This window comes from Vicugna pacos, chromosome 26 (genome assembly GCF_048564905.1).
Source record: "Vicugna pacos chromosome 26, VicPac4, whole genome shotgun sequence".
NCBI classification, from domain to species: Eukaryota; Metazoa; Chordata; class Mammalia; order Artiodactyla; family Camelidae; genus Vicugna; species Vicugna pacos.
The window spans coordinates 3947365-3968566 of record NC_133012.1 but is presented as its reverse complement, the minus strand read 5'-3'; the positions used below and the strand labels follow the sequence as shown (position 1 = coordinate 3968566).

At 47.4% G+C, this 21202-nt stretch overlaps 1 long non-coding RNA gene across 1 annotated transcript; it reads left to right on the top strand.

The window, feature by feature from the left end:
• Window positions 1–3281, top strand: LOC140689579 (uncharacterized). The gene is made up of 2 exons (XR_012064614.1): window positions 1–291; window positions 1765–3281. It is a non-coding gene; the product is annotated as an uncharacterized lncRNA (long non-coding RNA).
• The last annotated feature ends 17921 nt before the right edge of the window (window positions 3282–21202 follow it).

Below are 21202 nucleotides of genomic sequence, written 5' to 3'. Positions count from 1 at the left end.
AGCGCTGTGTCTGGGCTGCCGCAGAATTTACCATGCTGTCCAAGCGGCGGAATTAGATCGACCTTCTGGCATCTTCCAGGGCTGGCAGGTCCCAGGGGAGGAACCCCAGGCTCCGTCTGATGAGTTAACCCCACCGATTTGGTAGACCGCGGCCTTTGCTCCTCTGGGGCCTGCTCCCCGGATTAACTGACGAGAGAAAAAGAGCAAATCCCACGAGCCCTGACGGAGTGATGCGCGTGCGCCAAGCAGCCCGGGGTCTGGGGGTGCCGCCCACCCCAGCCCACCCTCAGGGTCCTCCCTGACTCCCATCTGCTTTGTTCTGCCCTCGGGTCTGACTGCCTTTTCTCGTCCTGACCTCACTCCTGGGGTAGGGTTTTCGAATGGCCTTCCCATCTCATAACCCCGCAGTTATAACGTGGACACTGGAGTCTGGCTAAGTCTGCACCCGGCCCTTCTCCAAACCCCGCCTGCCTCCCAGCGCTCCTTTGCTAGATTTTTAATACTATTTATATGTATTTCTGAGCATGCGTCTACAACCTAAAACAGCGATGATCCTAGTAGCTGTCTTATCAGGGTGTATTCATGCCTTTAAAGGAGATAGTGCGTTTAGAAGCAGAACGATGCTGGTCAAACAGTCCTCATCACCCGCTGAACATTAGAGATGCTTCTTCTTTGCGGGATTGCAGGACAGACTGAGCATCTACACCTGCTGGGATCTCCAGAAGGTGGATCCTGGCTGCCTACCATAGCAGAGCCTAATTTCACCGACTTCTGCGGTTTGCCTCAAATCTCTCCCTCCAGTTTTGCCTCCCACACACTCCTACACCATGGCCAAACCAGACAGCTCCCTTTTCCGTGAACACTCACAGCCTCCCCACCTTCCAACTTTTACCTTTGCTGTTTCTGTTTCTTGAGAGGCTGATCCCGTCCCCAACATCGTTTGAAATCCCCTCCCCACTCTGTCCCTCCACGTGCCGACTCACTCACATCAGGGGGACCTCTTCTCTGAATGCTCCTGGCAAGTTATGTCCGGCTCTGCCGTCCTGCTGTTTTTCTTCTTTGCTTTATATGTGTGTCTCTCACCCACCTTCCTGGATTGGAGGCTCTTAAAGGGCAGGGACCTAGTCTTGTGTATTTCCTCCACAACTCTTAAACAAGGTCATAGATGGATGGGAGGATGGATGGATGGATGACAAAAAGGAGGGAAGGAGGGGGAAAGAGGGAGGAATAAACACAAGCATGAACGAATAAACAAAGGACCCTTGCCCTGTGGACCCACCAGCGTCCTAGGTAGTAACCTGGGAGGCCTAGCTCACTGAAAATGGGATGCTAAACGTGCAGGCCCTTTTTTCAACTGCTCCCTCCTGCCCCTCCATGCTGCCTGGGGCCTCCTTCAGCAGCATTCATCACCCAGGCCTGGGCTCACTGAGGGATAAATATGCAAAAGCAGAACAGGGGTGGCCTTGCCCCGTGAAATCCTCTTCTTCAAGGACCACTGCCCCCACAGGAAATCAATGAGAGGCAGACCCACCTGCTGGGCCCCTTTATCCCACAGCCCTGACACCCCGGAAGCTAACTGTGACCGCACACAGCAGGAGACACACAGTCGCCTGGTTGTCACGGGTGGAGGCGGAGTCTCTGTGCTGCACAGACACACAAAAGCCAGTGCCAAGTGACAGTGAGAAAAGCCACCTTCCACAAGACACTGCCGTTAACCGGAACCCCATTTGCTGCAAATCTCATCTCATCTATTTTGTTTTTTAGATCTCAGTGCCGTTTCCGGGGGGAAAAAAAGAGAAACAATTCAAGAAAACAAACTGACAGTAGAATTGTGGTCAAGAACAGTTACAGGAGGTACAAAATACTGTGTATAAGATAGAGGAACAAACAAACAAAAATAGAGAAACAACAAGGTCCTACTGCAGAACACAGGAGACTATATTCAATAGCTTGTAACAACCTGTAATGAAAAGGAATATGTATATATGTGTATAACTGAGTTGCTGTGTTGGATACCAGAAACTAACGCAACATTGTAGATCAATTGTACTTCAATTACAAAAAGAACAGTTCCAGAAAAAAAAAGAAGGGTGATACTTCAGCATCTAGAGTTTCAGTGGCAATTTCAGGAAAGGCAGCAGTGGTGACTCTGCCCCAGATCAGCAAACACAGCAGTTCTGTCTTGGCTGCCCCAAGCCTGTGTTGGAAGCTAGAGGTTGTTGATTGACTGTCTGATTCACAGAGCTGCACTCCAAGGATCCAGGTGACCCTGTGGGACACAGTTCACTTTCCCCTCCCTGGTAACAGAAGGATGTGAGGATGCTGTGACTTAAGCATGGCGTCACTTCCCTGGAGGAACTTCGGTGCCCTGCAGACTATGTCTTGGTCTCTCTCTCATCACCCACTCTCTGCGTGACCTCGGCGGGGAGAAACCGCTGTGCCTCAGGCTCCTTGTCTATAAATCGGGGGCGATACTGACAGACCCTCATCAGGTGGCCATGAGGATTAACGGGGATAATGTATGTCACAGAGTCTAGTTCTCCAGCACACACAGGAGCTGAACAGAAGTTGAATTTCCTTTCCTTCCTCCTGCATTCCCTCCCCCCTGAGTCTCTCCTGGCCATCACTTCCAGCATTCCCTCTGCAGCCCTCCAGGCCGCCTAACGTAAAATGCTTGGACCCATCAGACTCTGAGACCACCAGGGACATTGCCTTCTGGAGCTGAAGATTACAGGGCAGGGACCCTCTCTTGTGAGCCACGCACGCCCCACCCAGCACACCTCTGCCGGGAGCAGCAGCTCCCTCCAGAACAACTTGGGGAGGACGGAGGTGAGACAGAGGAGACAGAACAGTCAACCCTCGAGGCCCTCCCCCACAACCCCCACTTGAACCATCCTTCACCCTGGCCCGGTGCCAGCTCCGTCACATGCCAAGATACCTTATTTAATCCCTGACGTAGGACTGATACTGTCCCCTACAGATAAGGAAAGTGGGGCCCAGAAAGTCATAAGTCTCAAAACGGTGGAACCAGCATCTGAGCCCAGGGACTCTCTGCATCTTCAAGGCTTCAGGCAGGAGGAGCCCCCCAGCCCAGCACGGCCTTGGGGGGACACACCGTGGTTTTTTTGGTATATTCTTTCCAATGCTCACAGCAAGCACGCACTGTAGGTATAATTTCCCCATTTTCCCAGATACGAAATCTGAGGTCCAGAGACATTAAGTGAAATGGTTAAGTCACAGAACTTATAAATGAGGTCAGGTCAGATTCCTCTGACTCCAAAGCTTGTGACTCCAAAGCTTTTTCACTGTGCCAGATCAGACGTTGGTGTCAGACGCACTGAGGCGGCCTGAACCCTCGCGATGCTTTAAGAGGTAGTGAGACCCCAGCTGTTCAAACTCCTCCATGACCCCCACATGCAAACTAAACTCCAGCCCTAGCCTTGCTGTTCCATGACCTTGTCCAGGAGCCGGGCCAAGTGTCTGCGGTAATGAGCGTGTTATCTGGGACGGGAACACATGCACTGACAGACAGATTAGAGGGGCTGCCTTTATCTGGGCTTAACTGTCCGTTGGTAGAGAACAGAGCCCCAAAGGATTATGACAGAGGAGGGGACACTGATTTGCAGGGGGAGGGGGATGTTGGATCTTCGAGGGGCTGCCAGGGTGACTGGAGTGCGGAAAGCCTGCAGTTGGAGGTGGGAGAGCCCAGAGAGAGGGCGCCCAGTGCAAGCGGGCTGAGCCGAGGCTGGATGCGCGCACACGAGCCCGGCAGCGCTGTGAGCGCCATCACTTTGCTGGCGGAGCTGGTACAGCCCTGATTCCAGCTGTGGCTGTTCCTGTCACTGTGTTACCATAATCATCTTCAGTATCACTTCCTTATGTATCAACATCACTTATTCACCTTCTTTACATTCTCTGCAGTACTGAGCAGAGTGTGGAGCTCTCCCCACCCCAGACATCTCTCTGCAAAGGCAGGAACCACTGAGTCACAGAGCACCCCGCAGGCAGGCTCCAGCCCAATCCTCTGGAACCGTCCCCTCTCATAACAAAGCAGACTCCTCAGCTGGGCCTTCATGCCCCAGAAACTGAGACCCTGCCCTCAACCAGTGAAGACTTCTGAGTGGGTGAACAGAGATGCTGTCCCCTTGGGGACCTGCAGCAGGACAGCCACATCTGGCCTTTTAAGGACATGGGATCCTCTTGTGGGGCTGGGGGGACGATGGGGCGCCCCGAGCTGGCAGAATGGAGTCCAGTCTGCGAAGCTCCCTCGTTGAAGCAGCAGCTCCTCTGTGCTCCCTGAGGGCACCCCGGCGGGTGGCCCTGCAGATAACTCGCTTCTGCCTCTGGTGCACCCACTCCCATCAGACCTGGGAATCTGGTGGTGACTCCTCACTCCTTGTGTCTTGTCTTGTTGGTGATGGGAAGCCAGTAAATATTTATTGTTGATTTTGGGCCCAGAAGTTCTAAGAGAGCAAGTGGCTTTCAAGAAAGTATGAACATGATAAAAAGATCAATAACTGGAAAATGAATTTGGGAGGGGGAGCTGTAAGGATGGAATGTCCTGGTGCAAAGAATGAACTTTTGGTTGGAAAGACCAAAATGATGCTCACTTTTCACAGCCTCTCAAGGATAATGAGGGGAAGTGTTGTATCATTTAGCTATTGCCGTAAGACAAACAGCCCCGAAATGAAATGGAGCGACTCCTACGTCTGGTTGATGGCTGGCTGTTGGCCAGGAGGTTGGAGGCAACCAGGCCACATGTCTCATCACCAGAAGCAGCCATGGGGTCCCAAAAATGGGAAGAGAGGTCCATCCTCACCACACAGGGGCTTCTCAGCCTCTGCTGGTTTCGCAGCAGCCAGAGCAAGTCACGTGACAAAACCCAAGCTCCCAGGAGGAGGGCAGTCAGGGTGCCGCAAGAGGGTGTGATTCCAAGGAGGAGACAAACTGTGGCCATTGCGCAGCCAACACCAGGGGAAATCACAGACTCTTAAAGGAATATCAAGACGGTCGCCTCCTTACCTGACTTACCGTAGATGGTCAATGAACGTCTTAATGGTATGAATGAATAGACACACGGAGAAAGAAGGAAAAGTGAATGAGAAATGAGTGAGGGTGGGGGTGGAGTGTAGGTCTAACACTCCAAGTGCCTAAAGAAAACTGAGATCCTCAGGCCTGGGGGAAGATTCTGGAATTTCAAGAAGAAGCCTGAGAAAGACATGCAGCTCTTGAAGGTACAAAATCACAAAAGAAATGGGATGCTTGGGGAGAAAAAGCGTATGGGTGCAGGGAGCAGAAACAGCTACAAATCGAAAGCCCTAACTCCCCAAACTGTGTTCCTTCTCTAATCATAATGGAACGGATGAATTTCCTCACTTATTAATTTCAACTGATATTCTGCCCTGTGCCGGGCACTGGACCCTCAACTCATGATGCTGCCTGTGGCGGGGTGGGGAGGGGAGGGTGATCCCTGATCCTTCTCTGAAGCCCAGCATCACCACCTGTCCTTGAGGGAGACCCCCGCCTTGCACCCCTACCCTCAACCCTGGACAGCTTCTCAAGCTGGGAGCCGCTGCGAGACTAGGTCCAGACCTGGTGTTCTGGGTTGACAGGTTGGAGGCCCCTGGCTGATAGGACCTCTCAGCCCCCTTTAAGCTCTAGGATAAGAACAAGAACCATGACAAGCCCCTGAGTGAGTCATCCATCCATCACAACCCGTGATGCCGTGCTGCGTAGGAAGCGTGTGCCCACCGGTAGTCGCCAGGAAAGCCACCAAAGAAAACAGAAAAGCAAGCAGGGTCTTTAGAGCATCCCCCAGCGTAGCTCCTTGGCCATGAAAACCTGCCCTCCCTAAGCCATTCAGCCATCATCCCATCACAGGGCTCTGCTTCCCTAGCAAAGACAAACAGCCCAGTCGCCCAGTAGAGAGCCCTGTATTGGAGGTATAGCCCCCAGCTGAGCCTGTTGGTCCTGGGTACAGAATAAAAACACAGGCATCCTCCCTTTTCTTACCCCTCAACGGTGTGTGTCGCCCCCGTCCCTCATCTCAATCTCTCTCCCCACGGGCTCCATCCCTGCACCTGCAAACATCCCAGTGCCTTCCTTGGTCCCCATTTGGCAGCAGCATAAGATACAGTCAATGGTCCTTCAGGCTACTCTCCCCCGAACAGGCAGCACTCCCTAACTTCCCTGCTCTTCCCCGATTCCCTGCAGGAAGGCTCAGGATGGAAAATGATCTTAACATCAGTGCTTGAGGATTCCTTCCCCTTCCTCCCCTCCCCCTAAATGCCCACACCATTATTTGCCAACTTCTGTCTGTCATCCTCCATCACAGCTGTAAACTGTCCCCTTCTCTTATTCCTACACCCCCATCTTCTTTAGATCTTCTAAAGACTGTGGTCAGAATTTTCCAATCCTAGTTTCTCCATCTCCCTTTCCCCTGCTTTACCCCCTTTTAAATTCATAACCTCTTAGGGGCAAAGCCTTGTATATGGTTCTATGTGATCCTCTTTCAGTCCCATCAGAGGAAGGATTCAGCCCTGCCCAATCCTACCCAGCCTTTAAGATTCTACTCAGTGTGGCTTCCTCTAGAAAGCTTCTCTTCTCCTACCTCGCCCCCTCTTCCCACCCCCGCCGCCAGGAGCTGGAAGGCATCCTCTGAATTCCTATTGCCCTATCTCTGTTCCTGTCCTAAGATGCGTCTCACTTTCTACATCACGTCATAGTGGCTCGTCTAAATTTCCTGTCTCCCTGATGACAAAGATACTTTGAAGGTGTAACTAAATCCTTTATATCTTTATATGCCCGACAGAGCTAGGATGATGCCTTTGGGTAGATTTGTGGAACGACTATGGAAGGAACGAATGAATGAATAAATGAATCAAGCCTCCAGGTTTCCTGGAAGGCAGTTACAGAGCATCTAGCTCTTTGGGAAGGGACTTGGGGATCTTGCCCAGAAACAATTTGGTGATTGTAAAAGTACCAGTTGAATTACTTACCAGAGCTATGTCTCCTGACAGCCATCTACAGCCACCTCTGTGTAGAAGCCATGAAATTAAAATCCGCTGTGTTGAGCCAGATTCCGTGAGCGACCCTTCTTTTACACCCTCACCCCCACGGATGGAGGATGGAAAATGGCAGCTTCTCCAGAGTGCCTTCCCAGAACTGTGAGCGGTCACCCCGCCACCCCGGCCACCCTGCCCGCATGCCAGCCGGGCCCCTGGGCTCACGTCTTCCAGCCTAATTCATTTTCTAGATAGATGGAGCAAATACCTAGCCAATATTATTTATGACTTTGCGATAAATAAGCCTTTTACAGAAGTTATTCAAGGAGTTCTGGGGAATTTCAAGGATAACTTTCAGCAAGTTTCAAAGGTCGGGTCAGCCTGGGATACTGCGCCCACAGTATTTGCCGTCCCGTTCATCTGTTTTGAATTATTGGTCTTACCTAGCGTCGGTCGACTCTCAATGGACTGGCTGTGCTTGAATTCTCTGGCTATATTTTATTTCAATAGTGGGAAAAGGGGCTTTAATATTTATTTGTGCTAGGCTGACAGTGGGGAGAGAAAAAAGGGATCATAATGAAATTCAAGCTCTAGCAAATGTGCTGGAAAAGATGGGTTATGGCTGACCAGCCACGCTCCCCATGTAACCCGGCAGCCACTCACACAGAGCAGTGGTGGCCCCTGCCAGGCAGAGGTGAGAAGCCACCAGGCTGAACCTGGCAGCACTAGAGGTGGGGTCATAAGGACAGGGCTTTCCCAGAGGGCCAGGAAGCAGTGGGCTAGCCTGAGCCCTTTCCTAATGTGTGAATGCATGTCTGGCCCTTCACAGATGCTACAGACAGAGCATCTTGGGGGCAAAGACTGTGTCTCACTCAATTCTGAATCCACAGAATCTCACATTGCCAGAACAGAGTAGGCACTCAATAAATTTTTGTTGGATTGAGTTGCATTCAATTGGATTGGATCAGAATGGGTTGGGTTGAGTTGGGTTGGGTTGGGTTGGGTTCGGTTGAACTGAAGGAAATCAAATCAAATTGGGTCCCCATTTTCCCTCCACTCTTAACTGTAATTTCTTTCCACAGAGATTTTTGTTTTTGTTGTTGTTGGGTTGTTTTTTTTTTTCTGGTTAGTTTATCTTGGCTGTTTGGATTTGATGTAGGTTTACCCTGAGTATGAATTTGCTTGAGGTACAAATTCAACTTACAATGTAAATGGCTTTCCAGACCTACGCCTTTCTCCCTAGCTAATCTGGCAAAATGTATTTTCTATTCCTGAGACTTTAGAGTATCAGCCTATTATTCTAGAAATGGTGTGGAATAATGAATTAAAGAATGTTGTCATATGCCACTTTAAAATAGGAAAATTTGCACCACCTTGTTATAGTTTTGAAGATGGCTTTTTTCCTAATCTGCTCGACTCATTTGAAACCCTTGATTTGGCATATTCCACTGGGCACACGTGGGTTCTTTAAAAAAGTGAATTGACTGCAGAAAGGCTTATGTGTTCACCTCTTTGGCTGTTTGTTTTTAACTTCAGAAGGCAGAAAAATGTCTCCCCCTGTAAGAAATCAATCAAAGCCTCCCTTTGTCTTGAGACAGACACATTCTGCTAGATCCCCTTCTTATAAACATCTTTTCATGGTAAATATGGCCTGAAGAAATGCTATCTTGGTTATGTTTTGAAATCAAATTATATTTAAATGCACTAGCGGACATTTATAGGAACACCTCCTGCAATATGAATGACTCTCATTTACTTCCTGTCAAACCCGAATTTTTCATACTGGGTTTTCTCAAGGCCTATGCACCTCTTCTGTGTTCTTTCAGAAAAGACAATTAGCAGGGAGGGGGTTGTCTGCAGTCTCCTTGCAGGGCTGAGGCCCCAGGAGGGCGTGCCTGTTTGCCAGAGCCCATATGGGAGCCTAGCTCCAAAAAAGAAGTTTAGAAGGTCTGAGATTATAGGTCCTCAGAGAGGTCTTTAAATCGTGAGGGAGGGTCTATGTCAGAGGATGCGATGGGATGGAGTGGCAGGGAAAAGAAAACAGAAAACAGGTCCACTGGGGGAGAGAGATCAAAATTCCATGACCAGAGCCTCTGAGGTCGCTGGCTTATGCTAACCCCCGAATTCCACTCCGTGTTGGGCCAAGTACATTAACAGGTCTGGGGACCAAGCTGACAGGGTCCTCAGCCTGTTTTCCTGATGACCTTGAATTTCTGCGAACCTCACCATCTTCTGGATGCAAACCCTCACTCACAACCCGCTGTCCATGGAAACACCCTCAGTCTTCACACTCCCCACACTGAGCACCCCATCAGTTAGACTCCCTTCCCTTCAAGGGAACTGAGTCCCTGTTGACACGAAATTCCACAGGGAATGTGGGGAGCGAGGACTTCCTACCGTGATGAATCCTTCAGATCATTTCACAAGGAAAAGCATCCTTTTAGGAAGAAGGGGAGAAACACGAAGACTTTCCCTAGTACTTCAAAGCCTTTGGAGCCAGCCGAGTGCCCTATGGCAGTTGCTAGACAAGATCCTTTGGCCCATGGAATTTCTCCATGTCCTTCTTCTAGGTCTTTGCTTTGTCAACTGTTAGTAGATGGTGTTCCTACCTCTCCTTGCTCTTCTGGAGAAGCCCCTTCTCTCTTCGGCCCCTTCCCCAACACGAGGCGTTAAGGGCAAAAGCCTCATTGTGTGTTCTGGTTAACTTGCTAATTAACAAACAGCTCCAAAATCTAGTGTTTTAAAACAACTTTTTATTATTATTATCTCTCATGGGTCTGTTGAAGGGTCAGCTGAAGAGTTCTCATTTCAGATCTCTCATGGGGTTGTATTTGGAGAGACGGGGGCCAGAGCTGGAGTCATCTACAGGCTTGAGCAGACTGGACGTCCAGTGAAAAAGTCTCACTCCATGGCTGATCGTTGCTATCAGCTGGAGGTCAGTGGCGGTTGAAGACCAGAGCCACTTCATGTGGCTTCTCTGTATGATTTCTCATAGCCAGTGGCCGGGTCCCAAGAAGGAATGTTCCCAGAAGGAGTGTTCCAAGAAGCAAGTGTTCTAAGATACCCTAGACGGGAACTGCCAAATGCTTATGATCTAGCCTCAGATGTCCCTGAAGGTCACTTCCACCATATCCTACTGTTTGGGCAAGACATTAAGTACAATCTAGATCCAAGAGGAAGGGCTATTCCACCTCCCAATGGGATGAGAAGTGCGCAAGTACCCAGGGGTGGGAATTGATGGCAGTCACACTTGGAAACTCTCCGTGGAGTCGTACCATAATCTTCCCTTGCTCCAAGACTCTAAAAACATTTTATTCACTTCCGATCTCCTGCTGCTTCTGTTCCCTTCCCCTCAAACTCATGATCCCTCTAATTAATGTCTTTTATTAGGAACAGATCTTCTGTAAGTCACTCAAAGCCAGTCTTGAACTGAGCACAGCAAGTTTGGACAACGACCACCTTAAAACCACTGGAGAGCTATTTTTTTTTTAAGTTATTGGGTTTTTAAAACAGTCAGAGAAAGTCCATGGGTCTCAACAGTGCCACACCTGCTACAGAAATTTTCAGCTGTTTCCAACCTTTTCTTTTCTCTCTCTCTCTTTTTTTTTTTTTTGAGAAACCAAATGATACATCATCTTCTGAGGTTCTCCTGTGGACTTAGATTTGAGAGTGAAAAGTCCATAGAAAGGGAGAAAAAGAAAGTGTCCACAGAGGGGAAAAGTGAAAATCCAACTGAAAAGAAAGGATCTTGAGAGTTTGCAGAATCCTAAAACCTTTCTGTCGGAAAGAAAAGGGACTCTCTGGAAGCACCCAAGCTCTGTAGAAAACAAGTGAGGTACAGACTGAAAATCCTCACTCCCCAATCTCAACACCATCCCCCTCTCCCTGAGCCACTGCAGGCTGCAGGAGGAAAGACTCACCCTGTAGGGAAAGTAGAAGGCTTTTTTCCCAGCCCTCCTCTGCCCTGCTCTGGGCTCCCCACTGAACCATCCTGGCATCCCATTCAAGGGTCTCTTCCCTGACTCCCAAGAATGACTGCCTAGGGGTCTGGGGACAGAGCAGGAGGTGTGACAGAGGGAACCGCCTCCCCCCAGTCCATCTATACTTCCATCCATCCATCCATCAGGCTACATATAGTTTGTATGACACACTTCCAGCTCCTTGTAGGATTCCACAGCAGGAAGGAAGGGGAGCTGGGAAGGCAGACATGGACAGTTACTTGTATTTTACTCTCACATAAACTTTTCATGATCTCCCAGGAGGCCCCGTGGTTTGGGGACAAGAATACCAGATGGGGCGTCCCACATCCTGAGTGGCCCTCCACCACCTAATGGTGTTGCCTTCTTGGGGCTCAGCTGGAAAAGGAGATGGATGGTTCTACTACCTACTGACCTCCAGGTCTCTTCCATTCCCTAATTTTCCTTCAGGAAAACCAAGATTAGGAAGAACTGATGACACAGAAAACCTCCCCCCACCCTCCCTCGTCAGGAGAAGCAGTTCTGGAGCTGTTATCCCACTAGGATGCGCCCCCAGCCCCCACAGCTATTTGAAGGGACTCACTCGTCCCCAGCCACCTCTCCTCTGGGACCAGCCAGCCTCCTTTCAGGCCCCTGTGGGCAGCGGATCAGAGGACGAGTTTGCAAACTCGCTACTGTGGAGAAAATTCACAAGCTGTTTTCTTTTAAAAGGCGAGGAACTGGGCTGGGGTGGGGGTGGGGCCAGAGCAGGGTTGGTTCTCAGCTCTGGAGGTCCCTAGATTCTTTAGCTCTTAATCACTAGATAGGAAAAGGAGGGAGGGGGTGAGGCATGGAGGGGGAGGGGGAGGTGAGGGGGAAGGGGAAAAAAAGAAACGCAACACCGACAGAAAAAAGAGACAGCCTCATACTCAGGTCCTCTGGGACGGAGAACTCCATTCAGAATGTTCAGAAGGTAGGGTCAGGCATGGCTTGTGACCTGAGACCCCAGAGCACCTCTGTTCCCCACAATTATCTAAATACAGCACTCTCCCTGCCAAATACAATGAAACAATTTGTCACTTCAATTATCTGTCAGTCAACAGTGAGGCCTTTTCAACAGGCCAGCACATGTGTTTGGAGAGCTTGTCAGGGAGAGATGTCTAGCCAGACCCATAACCATGGAAAATAGAACCTTTGTTAATTCTGGTTCTTAGAAAAGTAAATCCATTCAATTTCTCTCTTCTCGCTCCCTCTTCTTTTCTCAATGCCTTCAGCTTGGAATTTGCACAAGGAGCTGAATTGGTCCGGCTCGGAACCTTCAATGACTGGCCAAAGGATTTGCATGAGGAAGCAGAAATTAATCTTCCTTTCGGGGCTCTTTCCCCCTGGTTTGCTGTAATTCTGTGCTTAGAAGCGAGATTACACCCTGCGTTACAGCTACAGCAGGATGGGGGTGGCGAGGGGACGGGAAGTAGGGGCAAGGGGGAGGGCTGGGGGGCGCTGGGAAGGGTTTGCATTTGGTTAGCACTTCCCCAATTCAGCCCAGCCAGGCACTTCCTGCGTCTCCTTCCCTTCCCTACCTCTTCCCCCGGGAGCTCCCATCTTTGAGAACTCCACACTCTCCCCTTGGAGGGATAAAGGGAAAGGAATCGCCACTTTGGACCAGTCATCCCTTGAGCAACCTGTAATTCCATTTCTACACAGATCTGAAATTGTTACTCCTGCCCGGGGGTCGGGGGGGCTCGGACCTCCTCCCTGCAGTCGGGTGGGAGGGGGGCCCGACCTCCTTCGCTGTGACAGGGAAGCAGATCTGTGGCTGAATCACTGAAGCCTAAGCTGGGGACATCCGTGCCTTCCATGATTTCCCACAATAGTCAGTCTCACTTTAAACACTCCATCTCAGTGCCATACCGGGTACAAAGCTGCGTATTTCCATTATGGGTTGGGAATATAAGGTGACCCTGAGATCGTGGGCCCACAAGGGGACCAAAGACCCTTCCCGGTTCACAGAGAGGCTAGTACGTTTCCAAGATGGCACCTGGCAGTGGGCAGTGGGGCTTCCATACGAGGTAGGTTGGCTTTTCTGTCTTGACTTTTTTTTCATTGAAGTATAGTTGATTTACAATATTGTGTTAATTTCAGGTGTAAAGTGATTCAGTTTTATTTATATAAATATATATATATATCAGATTATTTTCCATTATAGGTTATTACAAGATACTGAATTTCATACCCTCTGCTACCCAGTAAATCCTTGTTGTTTATCTATTTTATGTGTAGTAGTTTATATCTGTTAGTCCCATATTCCTCATTTATCCCTCCCTCCCCTCCTTCTTCCCCTTTGATAACCAAAAGTTAGTTTTCTATGCCTGGGAGTCTGTTTCTGCTTTGTATGTTAGATTCATTTGTATTTATTTTTTAGATTCCATATGTAAGGGACATTATTTAATCTCTGTCTTTCTCTGATAGTCTCCAGGTCCACCTATGTTGCTGCAAGTGGCACTATTTCATTCTTTTTTTTATGTCTAATGTTCCATGATACATACACGCCACATCTTCTTTATCCAGTCATCTGTTGGTGAGCACTTCCATGTCTTGGCTATTGTAAATAGTGCTGCTATGAACATTGGGATCCACGTATGTTTTCGAATTGTAGTTTTCATCTTTTCCAGATGTATTCCCAGAAGTAGGATTACTGAATCATACAGTAGCTCTATTTCTAGCTTTTAAAGGAATCTCCATACTGCTCTCCACAGTAGCTGCAGCAATTTACATTCCCACCAGCAGTGTAGGAGGGCTCCCTTTTCTCCACACCCTCTCCAGCATTTATTATTTGTGGACTTTTTGATGATAGCCATTCTGGCTGGTGTGAGGTGATACCTCATTGTAATTTTAATTTGCATCTCCCTGATAATTAGTGATGTTGAGCATCTTTTCATGTGCTTGTTGGCCATTGATATGTTCTCTTTGGAGAAATGTCTATTCAGTCTTCTGCCTGTTTTTTTGATTAGGTTTTTTTCTTTTTGATATTGAGTTGTATGAGTTGTTTATATATTTTGGATATTAATGCCTTGTTGGTCACATCATTTGCAAATATTGTTTTCCCTGTCTTGTAGGTTTTTTTTTCATTTTGTTGATGGTTTCCTTTGCTGTGGAAAAGCTCTGAAGTTTGAGTGGGTCCCATTTATTTATTTTTCCTTTCATTTCTTTTGCCTTGGGAGACTGATTTAAGAAAATATTGCTATGATTTATGTCAGAAGATGTCTGTGCTCTCCTCTAGGAGTTTTATGGTGTCAAGTATTATATGTAGATCTTTAAACCACTTTGAGTTTATTTTTGTATATGGTGTGAGGGAGTGTTCTAATTTCATTGATTTTCGTGTAGCTGTCCAGTTTTCCCAGCAAGACTTATTGAAGGTACTGTTTTTTCTCCATTTCTATATTCTTGCCTCCTTTGCCGTAGATTAATTGACCATAGGTGCATGGGTTTATTTCTGGGCTCTGTATTCTGTTCCATTGATCTGTATGTCTGTTTTTGTGCCTGTACCATGCTGTTTTGATTACTGTAGCTCTGTAGTATAGTCTGAAGTCTGGAAGAGTTATACCTCCAGCTCTGTTCTTTTTTCTTCATGATTGCTTTGGTAATTCTGGTCTTTTGTGGTTCCATATAAATTGTAGGATTATTTGTTCTATCTTGATGTTTTTTATAGTGACTTTTAAAATACATTGTCCTGAAGCAAATAAAATTTTGTGTTTTAAATTTTATACATATGATTTCATATACATTAGGACTTTAGCCACTTTAGATGCTAACAAATCACCCCCAACCTGAGCATCTGGCCCCTTCCCACCCTCCCTCAGCTTCCTGTCCCCTAAATCTATTACTTTCTGCTTCTGCAGATGGTTTCCTTCCCCTCCACCCAGTTCGAGGACCCAGCACCACAAAACAAACATAATTTGCTGTTTTCCAGGCCTTGGAGTTCTGACCCCAGGATGTCCTAGAAAACAGATCAGATCCCTGAAGATTTCAAACCAGCTCTCACTTGTCTCCCCAGGGGCATTAGGGCTCCTCAGGCTCACCTGCTTCTGGTCTGATGAGAATGTGCTCTCCTGTGCTCTTCTCTCTGCCCCCAGCCCTCCCCTCCACTCTTTGCCTCTCTCCTTTCTCCTTCCTTCTTCTCTTCCTTCTCCCATCCATTTCCTTCCCTACCTGTTTGTCTCCAGCCCTTTCTCTCAGTTGTCTCCCCCTCTTATCCTTCCTTATGACTTTCTATTTCTTCCTCTCTTTTTCCTTTTTGAGCCCAAAGAATTTCACAGTCATCCCTGGAGCACGGAGTTGTGCAGAGAGAGAAAGCATTCCTTTTTGGTTTTATCTTTCTACTTTACAAGTAAGAAAAGAGAAGCCCAAGGAGGAGGTTTTAAATTCAGACAGGAAGTCAAGAGTGAAACTGCCAAGTAAATAAATCACTAAGTAACCACCGGGTAGACCCAATCCCAGCGAGGTCTCCCATTGGCTGACCCTCCTGCATCTTACCCCAGCACAGAGCGCACTATTCCCCAGTGACTTAGGTGGCAGATTCCTCTAAGGAGGGATCCTGGCAACCAACCTGAATGCAGTCCAAGAGGTAACTGGGTCTTTTTTCTCCTGGGCCATGAGTAGAGCCTCTTGAGGAAGGGTTCATCATGGGGGGTGTGACAATAGGGGAAGAAAACAGTCTTTCTTTGTACATGCACACTCTGTAGGCAGACTGGACCCTCCAACATAACCACTCACTGCTAAAAATTAGCAGAATTATTTTGGAATGTTTTTAGTGAAAAAAAAAGTATCACAAAATTGCAATGTGCATTACTTGCTAGTAACCCCATGTTTTCAAGGGAGTTCACGTTCAATAACTCCATGTTTCTTCTCTACCTGTTTCAGATTTTGTTTTAAGTGGATGCAAGGCTTCTTCCAAAAATCAGTCCTGCCATAGGAAAATTAGCCACCATTAGGGCCGTGTGAAAAACTGTACCCCAATACTGAAAATAATTCCCAGTGCAGAGTGTTTCCAGGGGAACCAAAGTCCAGGCAGGATCAGGATAACTTAACAGGCACCTTCTGTGAGCATCCTACGTGTGAGGCTATAGCACTGAGGCAAATGCCAAACCGCGGAACTGAAGGAGGGAGGTAAATGATCCCATTACGACCGCCAACGCACAGATGCAGGGTCTGGAGTCAGGGGAGGGAGGAGAGGCCAGCCTGTTTTTCTCTCAACTCTGGGACAGGCTTGCCATGTGTCTCACCTCCCCCACCTTTCCCCCTAACCGCCCTGCTGACCTAGTCCCCCTCCCCAAATTCCCTTCCACTTTACTGACACCAGTGTTTAACCTCTCACCTCCCGCAACCTCCACTGTTTGCTCCTTGGGAAACACAGTGACACGGGTGCCCTCTCTCCTGGTCCCTCCCCTGAGGAAAGGGGGCAGAAAGAGCCCTGAGCTGAATGGGCATCTATATGCTGCCTCTGGCTGGGCTGTGTCTAGTCCCATCTCAGGTCCTGCAAGGTTTAGAAGCATTTCCCAAGGATGCATTGTAGGCACGGCCAGTTCTGTCTCTTGGGCATGTAATCTTTCCAGCAGACTTTTTGACGCATTCATCCTGCCTTTAGATAGCCCCAACCTTTCCTTCCCACAGCCTAGAAAAGAAAAAAATATATTTGTATTTGGAGGGCATGATAACTGTCTCTTGCAGTGAATTCAAGGGTTCAAGCCAGCCTGTGGAAAAAATGCTTCCATCCAGAAGGAAAAGGAAAGGGGAGTCACTGATGCCCATCATCCCAGCACCCCAGAGATGCTGGGGAATCCAGGGACCTCCAGCCTGAATGCCTGAAAGCCACATTTGTTTGGGTGGTCGAAGCTTTTACATTTTTTTCTCGGACTCTACCCCATTTCGCTTTCTCTATCATCAAAAATGTCCAAAAATGGCCATGTGTACCATTTCTCTTGGGTGACTCCAGAGAGTAAACATTTTCTATACAATTTCCCCAGAAACCCCAAGAATGATGTGCTGAAACCAGCCCAAATGCAAATTTGCCACCCTTCTGAGAAACAGTGACTGAAGCGTCCCGGGTTGTGAAGTTAAGTTGCTTTAAAAGCTCTAAGGCAACATTTTTAAACACAAGCACAACTTTCCTGAACTCAACGAATATAAACCGTTTTAAACTATTTTGACACATTAAGTTAGTATGACCGACACTAACTCAATTTTATCACTGGCTCTGTAATTAGTTATCTGCCTGTTGTTATTGAAATTCAAACTCAATAAAAGTGCTATCCAATCATAGAAAAAGATTGCAGTTTGGAGAAAAATTGCCACTGAGCTGAGAACAAGGAAGGAAAAAAATCAGTAAAAGTCAGAAGTCACAAAGCCTGGGTCTGCTTCCAAGTAGTTGAACGATACAGTAGTTATTCATGCGAAAGATAATCATTCCTTAGAATATGGAAATTAAAATGATCAGAGGTGAGTATCAAATTAATGGATGCAAAAGCATTTTGTAGGTTTACAGGTGAGCCACCCCGGGGTAGACCCGAAGTACAGGTTTTAAAGAACAAAAATGAAAGATAATATTCTTAGTCTTCAATGCATGTAAGTAACCACGAAAGTGTACGTGTTCAAATACATATATAGCCATATATTTATAATAAACATGTATAATGTATGTATCTATCCACATAGACACGTATATCACATATGTATACAACCACACAAGTCAGAGCAAACGTATCTGCTCAGACAGCCTCACCCCACTATTTGGAAGTGGGGTCATTGGACCTACCCAAATGTGGATGAAGTATTTGCAATAGATTTTCATTCATCTCCCTAAATGCGGTGATGTTTTATAGTCTAACCTGAAATAGTGGCACAAGTCACAATACAATCACTTTACATTCATGCGGACTTGAAAGCTGGAGAAATTTTAAATTTCTAAAGCAAATGAAAGAGAGAGAAAAACAGGTGATTTTCATTCTCCCATCCACGTGGCCATCCAGCCTTTTGGGGACAAGGTAGATCTGAGCTCTAAGGGGGATGCAACGGCTTCCTGTTGAACTTGAGGCAGCTACTAATGACTTTTCCAAGAGGAAAAGAAAGTCCAAGCACGTTGCTACCCACAGCCATCTCAGCAAGCAGGGAAGGTCCAGCTCCTGCAAGTAGAAAGCTTTAGGAGTCCCTGAAAACGAACAGGTTTTCTCAACAGCACGTTTGGAGAAGGAAGCTGGAGTCCCGGTTTGGGGAGGAGGTTCTGAAGAACAATGCAGCCATTGGCAAGGACTTGTTGGGGCCACTGGGCTGTGAAAGACCCCTGATAGACATGCAAATGTGGAGGGGCCTGAATAGACTGGGCAAAGCTGGGTTTCCACGGCCTGGGCGGGGAGAGCTTTCGGGAGGTAGCTGAGTATGTGCCCCGAGCCAAAAATAACGTTAGCGCTGTAAGGACGTTTAGGTAGAGCTGAAATGAGCCATTGAACGCTTGTTTTCTTTTTTTAAGTGCCTTTAGATTCTGAAAAGGCAGCCATAATGCCAATTTGAAGTTTGCCTTAGCTAATTGGGTAGAGGATTCACCAATTAATCGCAGAAAGGCAGAAAACTCTTATTTGGGTCCTTTTTTTGTTTTTAAAGAGTCTTCCTAATAAATTTTTTTAATGCTATACTCAAACATCGGAATCTGACAACCAGAAAAAGAAGGAAAGCCTTTCCATAAGCTCTCTAATTCACCTGAGCTACGATTGACTGCTGAAATCAGTCATTTCAGGTTGTTTAAAGCTTAGCACCTTGTTAGACAGCCATCCAGGCACAGGAGGCACATTTTCAGGCACCTCTTCATGGCCTGATCACTGAGGGGGCCGCCCCAGGGGACAGAAAGGGCAGGGCTTGGACCCTCTAGCCCCTTCACAGGCTCAGCCCTGAGAAACACCCCCCAGAAGGGGGTCCCTGAAGGTCCCTTTCACAAGCTAGAGGACTGGCCACTAATCTTAAGTCCAAGGGAGCCGAATCAGGAGAACCTGCCTTCTCAAGCCAGCTTCCGAGTGTCAGGTATTAAACTGATTATCCAGAATCTTGGCTTCCTGCCCAGCAAAATGAAAATTTACAAACTGCGAATGTCTTCTATTATTAATACCATTTGTATTGATACAGAAAACACACCTGGTGCATTTCTCCTGGAGTTTTGTGTTGACACGTGTTGAAATTGTTTCAGTGCTGTGTATTCGTTCCTGTCTCACATGAAGGTGTCAAAGAATTTCCCGCAGAAATAATAACGTGTGGATGAGGAGAGCAGAGGTGAGGCGGAGCTGTGTGAAATGAACGACTCCATTTTTCAACCTGTTTTACACTGAAAGAATTCTTCCTAAAAGGAACAAATTATCAGTTGAAATGTTTAAATAAATATTTTGACTAAAACTATATTCCCCCCCCACACAGATAGTGGTCCATACTTTTACAAAGAACTTCTAGGTTCAGCTTCATAAAATAAAGATCTCTTGTCACCCACATTGTCTTCCTCCTGATTCACTGACATCCAGGAAACATTCAGGAAATGAAACTCTAACTTCCAAGTATGGTCTGTTTTGTCTGGTTGGCTTTTGGATGGATTCTGTTCCCTTCCATCCCAACCCTCCTTTCCCAACTTCCCGTATCCCTGCACAGGGACACCTAGACCCAGGAAGTCAACAGCCCGGGAACCTGGGAGGTGCTCAGTTGCATCCTGGGAGGTGTGATCCCAGTAATCTTTTGCAGTCACAGGGCAGAACAGGAGATGCTCAGCCAGAAGGGCTTGCGGAAGATTGTTTATTTCCAACTACTCTGTTAGTCTAGTCCACCCAAAAACCAGACAGTGGAATGGGAGCCAATCACACTTCAGGAGAGCAAAATCATCCCTTGGGAAAACACGCTAAACTGTGGGGTTGTATTACTTAGCGCTTATAGGTATAGCTGTGGTGGAGTTGACCAGAAATCCCTCTCCTTATCCACTGAAGAACCTAAAAGGTGCCATTTGTAGGTAGCACCGTACCTCCAGGAGAGCAAAGAAAGGGCCATGACAGGTGGCAGGGCGGCTCTTGTAATAGAACCCAGGCTCAGAAAAATTGCACTCCCTTCTTAAACAGAAATTTGCTTTTAACTTCTTTTAAAACAGGGCCTCAGAGAAATCTACACACCTTTGCAATTATTGAAATATTTTTCACAATAACGAAGTCGCCTTAATTCTTAATCTTGGCCACAGAGCTCACCAGGTTGGCTTGCTGAGTACCTGGCCTCTCTCAGAACAAATCACAAGCTTGGTGGCCCTGGTCAAACTCGCCCACATCAATGCTGCCTTCTCACATGTGTCTAAGCCCAGACACACGCACGAGGCGTTCCCTATGGAAGGAGCAATAAACTAGGGGATACGGATCTTCAGGACTTCGGTTCAAAGTGGAAGATTGAACTTATATATTATTTTCCTCTTTCCCTCTCCTAAGACAGAGACGCTGGGGAAAAACAGAACAGCAAAATGTTGGAAGCTGGAAAATGGATGGATGTGTAACTGACTAAGCATTCTGCAGAAAACTGAATACTAAGAAAAAAGTGGAGAAATACAAGCACAACCCAGCTTACATCATGGAACACAAACAGCACAGATAGTTCCAGAAGTAGGGGTAAAGGCAGAGCTAAAATCACGAGAGAAGTCTAAGAGATTCTGAGATCTCTAGGTGCCACTAATGATGGTTCCTTCCCTTATGTTCTAGAAAACTGGAGACTTGCTCCCCAGAGAAGGTAAAACTTAGGTCCCTGGACCATGGAACAGCACAGCACAATGGGGATGGGGTTGGGGGGGAGGGTACCATACGGAAAAATGAGGGGTTACAGTGAGAAGTTAGGTTCTCAGTGCTGAGACCCTTACCCATCTTCCCCGTCTTGGCATCCAGGTCACTGACAAGTAAGCATGTAACTAACTCTTCAGGAAGGAAACTCGAAGAGCCTTCTCTGGGAAGTCCAACCACAGCAAGAGACAAGACCTGAGGAGACTCATTCGAGGTGCTCCTAGCATGAAACCCACGGTGATGGACTTTGCCCTCTCACCCAGGGCTCCCAACAGCCTGTCCGTGGCAGGATAGCTGAGTATGAGATATTTGAGGACCATCTCTAATATGAAAGACACATGCCAAAATACACAAGGGAAAACAACTTAAAGAAAAGAGTTGGGGGCAAGAATTGCAGAAAAAATAAGAG